Genomic DNA, 7,040 nt, shown 5'->3' on the forward strand with positions numbered 1-7,040 from the left:
CCATTTTCTTTCCCTCCGGGGATTGTGTAAGAGTCAATAAGTAAATAAATAAAATAAAATAAATAAATAAAATAAATAAATAAAAGTAAATCTTTCTCTAAATGATTTGACTATGTAGTGTAGTGTATTGCTAGTGTACTTGTTAGCTGTTTTAATATATTGCTAGTCATTTATTTTGTGTTCTTGGCCTTCATTAAACAGATCATCTTGCAACTGATGGTAAGATGACAAGTGGCGCATGTTGCCAATAGTTACAAAATTGTACACAATATCATACATAGACCATTATGATTAATAATTTGATGAGGTGTGGTTGCTATGGATACACTCTAACAACAAAAACATACCAAGAATACACTTTAGTAAAAGGTGTATAGTGGCAGAGTTATTTTCAGTGTTCTAACTGCAAGGAACTATGGGAAGGAGAATGATTTATAGCTCATCTGTACTGATCTTCACAGTACAGATTCTTACCGTTATGTTGTGGGACTTGCCTTTATAAAACATTGGTCACATTAACACAACTAGCTGAAGAAAATGGGCAAATATTTAGGGCTGAAACCGTATTCAAGGGATTACACATTCTGGTTCAAGCTAGTAGTGTTCATGAAGACACAAATATTTGCTATAAATATAGAATTAATGATATTGTCATGAAATAAACAAATTTTACAGAGTTGTCCTCCCAAGTTACGTAACAATTGAGCTGGTAGTCTTCAAGAAGAAGATGAAAATGTACATTGTATTTCTTAGTGAATGGACAACAGACAATGGACAGAAGACGACGGACAGCCACTGATATGAACACTAATAATCATGGTGACAGTGGAGTTTATAAAACCACACAATCCTACACAGGGACACAAATCTGTATCACAACACTTATATTAGACCAATCCAAAAACCTATCAAAATATGAACCACACAGTAAATGATTATTAAAAACAAATCATGGAACTTATGTGATGCTGTACATAAATTTGTCATCTGTAAATAATCACATAACCTGAACACGCACCAGTGGAGGACATTGATATTAGCATTCTCTGGAATAAAAAACAAAAGCAAAATCCAAGTATGAACACCAGAGGGCAGTATGAACTAACTAAGACAAATATCAGAAGGAAATCAAAGAAAGCTTAGGTATTGTTGAAAGTATTGGTGGCATGAAGTACAAATAAAGAATACTGGTAGTATTTCCTATATATATATACAGTTAGCACATGTGCTTCTATTAGAGCAATTGTGGCATTTAACAAAATATAACTGCAAGCAATGATTAGGGTGGTTCCAAAGATTCAATTATAATATGCAAATTAGTTAATTAATGTGCACAGATTTCAACCAAAAACTAACCAGGTCTGAGAATTATCCCAAAGCATCTGTGTACTAGGTTTCACTGAAATTGGCTAATTAATATGCAAATTAAGTAATTAATATTCAAAGGATTTCAACTAAAACCAATCAGGTCTGCACAATATCACATGCAATCCATGTACCAAGTTTTCATTGAAATCTGCAAACTAGTACTTGAGAAACTAATGAAAATGTTTAAAATGTGCTAATTAATATGCAAATTAGGTAATAAATGTGCACAGATTTCAACAAAAAGAACAATCAGGTCTGAGCATTATCCCAGAGCATTTCAGCATTCCCATGATGTATCCTTGGAAAAGATTTATGATAATACCACGCCCAATTTAAATAAAGCTGTCTGGCCAAAATAACAAATGTCCACATACATACATAAAAGTAAGTAAAAAGTAAGGAAGTACAATATCAATCTCAAAGTCCCCAATTGGAATGGCACATATGTAATATTAATTGCAGAAAAAGTGTCCAAAATGTAGACTATGATATATAAACTAAGCAAATATTTGACAGAAAATATACAGGCCAGAAAAAAATATAATTTTTTTTTTTACTTTGATATATACTACTTTATTTCTATATGCTAAAGACAAGTTTGGGATTTAAAAAGTTCAAGCCCTACATTTAACACCAGACAACAATAAAGATTGTCATATCCTCCATGTCTATCATGCACTTTATATATGAACCACGATAAATCAGAAAGCCAGTCAAATTATTAATGAACCAAGCTAGTGTCACACCTGCAAGTTGTGACATAAAAGACAAAAATTAAATTTAACTTTTAAATTTATTCGTTTGTTGGAAACCATGTGGGTAAGATAATAACAGATAAAACATTCATTCCGTCAGCATCTCTATTTGGATTGGTGCAGCTTGACAGAACTGAAACACAAGACGACATGCAAAGATACCAGTCAAATTGAGGCGGCTTCCTACAAGTTGGGTAAATGTATAAAACATTACTAACTCCTCACATATCCAACGCAGTGAATAGGGTACTTGCCAGAATATTCATATGCAATATAATATTTATCAAGAATCCGTGCTGATAAAATCAAGAAAATTGACAGACTGACCCAACAACACAGAATCAATAGCCTGGCAAATTCACAATAAAACAGTCATGAATAAACGGAACTGGTTTTAAATAGAACTTGTGACAGCCAACAATTTTCCGACAATAACTAAAATAAAAATATCCATGAACAATCGTCAATATTTCACAATTGCATAAAACTGTAAACATACCCTCTATGGGTCAAAGGTCATCTATTAAATCACTCAATCCACACGTGTGGATAGAAAGTCAACACATAAAATAAACTATGAAGAATCCTGACATATATTCATAGAAAAGCAGTATAAATGTATACAAAAACAGAATAAGCTTTTGCTGTCGTAGTTCACAAAATCTAAATCAAACCACAGGGAGCCCAGGAACTATAACAAACTGTACGCACTCCCTATGTGCAGGGGGGGGTGTCGGCTGGTATCTTGTGTAAGAAATAGACAAGGGATGAAGGCTCCAGCCAGCTCACATTTTTTCAACTAGAAAAAACAGACGAACAGAATGAAAAATAAAATCTATAAAAAAAATACTTAGGTTGAAGAATATTAGTTGTACTTTCAAATTTTGCCAAAGCCTTACCTATATTTTACCTATATCTACAGAATAAATCATGAAAACTACACAAATTGACTCCATTTATGAATAATTAATGGTTGGCCCGAATGCATGCCACAGTTGGAGGCGTGGCCTATTCACAATTTGTCAAGAACCAATCACAAGACAGGTTACAGACCAGTTGAGTGAGGCTAATTTAGTTGTAACCTTGGTGTGGTTCATGGCCTGTCTTATGATTGGTTGTTACTAAGGAATGTGATTAAATCAAAATTCCTGTCTACATTCGCATCAAACAGTCAGAAACAAATGTCCCTATCTTGATGCAATCATGAAACCATAGAGCACTTGTTTGTGGAACGCCACTGTGTACAGTCATTGTGGGAAAAATTGCAGCAAAACTGTAATTTAATTTCAAATACAGATTGTAATGTACAAAATATTATACTTGGCATCTATGAGGTGAAAAATATTATGTTGAATCATTTTATTTTATTGTTTAAAAAACACATATACAAATGTAGGGGAGAAGTGAAAATCTTATCATTCTTTGGTTTCAAGGCATACATGAAAGACCATGAACATATATCAACTTGCTTTAAATAGAGGCAAAATATTATATCATTATCAGAAATGGGAAGCAGTTAGAATTTGGATTAACGGATAGCCACTCATTCAAGCCAGCAGTCAACATTGCTCAATTTTATTAATACCAAGGAAGCGAACTGGTTAAAATGTTATTTTGTAATTGTAAATAATTTCTTTTTGGTTATTGCAATAGTACAAACAAAACATTACAGCTGGCTTTGAAGGGTACAAAATAGAAAACACCACATTAGCCCACATCTCATTCTTGTTTTCGTTTCAGTTTTTTTTGTGTATGTATGCTTTTGTTATTGTATATTTTTATGTTGTGTGAAAAATAAAAAAAATCATACAAAAAAAAATGCAATCATTAAAGTAGTGCAAATTATCAAAACTTGTCACTTTAGACAATTTCATGTGTAACACTAGATATTAGTGATTTCATATAAACAGTGCCCTCTTTAGATGATACAGGCAAAGTTAAAATCAGAAGGAACCAGGCCAGTCAAATTATTAGTGAATTAAGATAGATACATGTATCAACGATTTGACATAAACAGCGCCCTCTGTGCTTGTTTTTCCCTTATTGCCTATTGGCAACAAAGTTGTTGGTTTACCAACTAAAAAAATCAGTAGCAATGTACAAAATTGTTAGTTGCCAGAAAATACTTAAAAAACAAAACAGAAAAACAGAATGTGCAAATTCAGATATCTATTCAAACATATACAATAATAATAACTTTATTACGCTGTATTGTGAAATTACATCTCAATTTTAGCTAATTGTAATAAAAGTACAACAAAAAGAAGTGACTAAATCACATAAAAAAGACACAACTACTACTAGGTACAGTATTAATAATGCTTTAAATAAGAAAATTTTCACTGTGCTTGGAAGTTAGCATGTAAAGTATAAGATGATTTAAGATAGGTAATAACATGTTTTATTTCTGATGTATTCATGATATACTTAAATTTTTCAATATTACTGGCAGACTGGAAATCTGGAAATTGTTCAGTGAAGACCATATATAGTTTCTCACGATCTGTATTATAAATTTTACAGAATGTAATGAAATGTATTTCATCTTCAAGTATGTTACAAATCCTACAAACTCTGTTGTCAACTGGTGTTTTTGGTCTCTTGTAACGTCCTAGCTCTATTTCTAATCTGTGGTTGCTAAGTCTCAGTTTAGACATAAGCTTAATTTCCTCTCTCTTATTCAACTGGTATAAATAAGGTGACATATACGACTGTTACAGGGTTCATCAGAAAATCTATCTATTGTGTTTATCTACATATATGTTGAGCCTCTAGACAGTGTGATTACACAGCTAAGTAGGACAATTTGTGTACATACAGTACATACACGTCACAATGCCACCTAGGCAAGCTCCTGACAAACACATTGTATTTTATAAACATGTGTTTATATTACAGTGTTTTCATTTCATGCGAGTTACGTTACACCCCTTATTTACAACATGTATGATGGTTATCCACAGAGGGATACATTCTATTCATATTATTTATTGAGAGTGTATTTGACAGGTAAAAAGAACTCACAATCATGGGTAATGAGTGGTGTCCTTCACGAACAGGATTATTTGTGCAGAATATCATTCATTCCTGTGACATTTGGTGTCAGAAGTGGGATGTGTTACAATTTATTAAACACATCCAGGATATTTGTTTATCTCTGTTCCAAACCACAGAAAACTGCAACCCAGCCTGTAAAGTCAACACAAGTGCCGGTACCTCTGATAAAACTAAAAATGACACCACCAGTAAAGAAAGTAACATGTTATGCAATAAAAGATGTCACATGGCATTCACAGGTATATATAGCAATGCCACTGGTACAGGTAATCAACTTTTTTGATCCAAAGAATGAGCTGGTGGTATTTATACGGGTGATATATCAAAAACAAAAAAGGGTAGTTCTATGGCAACAATGACAAATATTGGTATTGACAATGCATCTATGGAGTTGGTAATGTAGATAGTTTAAATGCCTGGTGAATAGGCAATCAGTAAGGGTCTTACTAGATACCGAATGTAGTGTGGTGACTGTGGGAGCTAGCCTGGTTCTTTCCTTCTAAATAATTGAAGGGAAAAGAAAACAATTCCAAAATAGCTTCAATGTTTCCTCTCCCAGTTTGTGTCTGTGTATGTGCATATTCCCATATGTTCCGTCTCAGAAACTTAGAAGTATATAGTTAGTAGACACCCAACAACTACAATCTATCTTAAAAAGATCAATCACAGGATATAAAACATAAAACAATCGATGAAAAAACAAGTCATTGATAATGACATAGTCCTCGTTGGAATTAGAGGAAATGTTATTCATGCCAGAAATAAAGTAATATGCACCAAAAGCATAGTGAATAATGTGGCTGGCCCAGTATCAACTGAACATAAACAGTCAAGCACGCATAAGATACCACATTTTCAACAAGAGTTGGCAGAGCCATCTCGATGCTGGGAAAATAAGAGTATTTAAAGGTGTGTTTTGGAGCACTGGATTGGCGAATAGGCAGAAAAGCAATTTCAAAGACTTTGTCTTTGTTTTAATGAAAACTTGAAGTATACATGAGGGTACATATTATTATTTATTTATTTTGGAAACTCAATTTTTAACTGAAGGAATTAAACTAAATTAAATAATCATGTTAGAAATGACTACTGTTCAACTCCGGACGTTTAATTGTACTTAGTGTATGTTACTATGACAATCAACCAATTTGAGAAAAACAGTCAACAATGACTAAATGCATGGTCACAACCAAATCGCTGTTTAATTGAAATAAAAAAATAAAAGAAAGCAGAGAACTCTAAGACAGGAAGAGAAACACGAGCGATGTAGTCGAACAACAGGCATTACGACAGCCATGTTTGTTTCACCTCGATCAATACAGTATTACCAACGATGCACTTTTCCCATAAGCGTGGGTATGTGGAAGTTCATAGCCAAGCGTATTGCGATCAAGAACAAGATAAGACATAACGTGACGAGACCATCACGATTTGCCATCGATTTCCAGGTTCAGGTGCATTTCATACAAGAAGATCGATACGAACTACACCGTCGAGTGTAGTAGACACAATCCCGATGGCAATAGGAAGTTCGAAGGAAGCTAATACAGTTGATTTATAACAGACGAAGTAAATGAAAATCACTTTTCAGTCCTCGTTGAGGCACAAACGTATTTAAATGAGTTGGTAAACAAGAGACGATGGCAACTCCACATTGTGGCAGATTTAATACACACTACTACAGTTCAACTAAAGTTTACAAACACCATGGTCAGTCACACAAAGTCCCCAAAAAGGGATGTTTAAATGCACCGGGGAACACGAGACGAACAATTGTGCAGACTCCACGTGAAAATGGCAATTAAAACTTTGCTTGCAGATTTTCTTGGTACATTCCCACATTCTTGCATACTAATGAGG

Source organism: Saccoglossus kowalevskii, chromosome 20 (genome assembly GCF_978046115.1).
Source record: "Saccoglossus kowalevskii chromosome 20, keSacKowa6.1, whole genome shotgun sequence".
Classification (NCBI taxonomy): domain Eukaryota; kingdom Metazoa; phylum Hemichordata; class Enteropneusta; family Harrimaniidae; genus Saccoglossus; species Saccoglossus kowalevskii.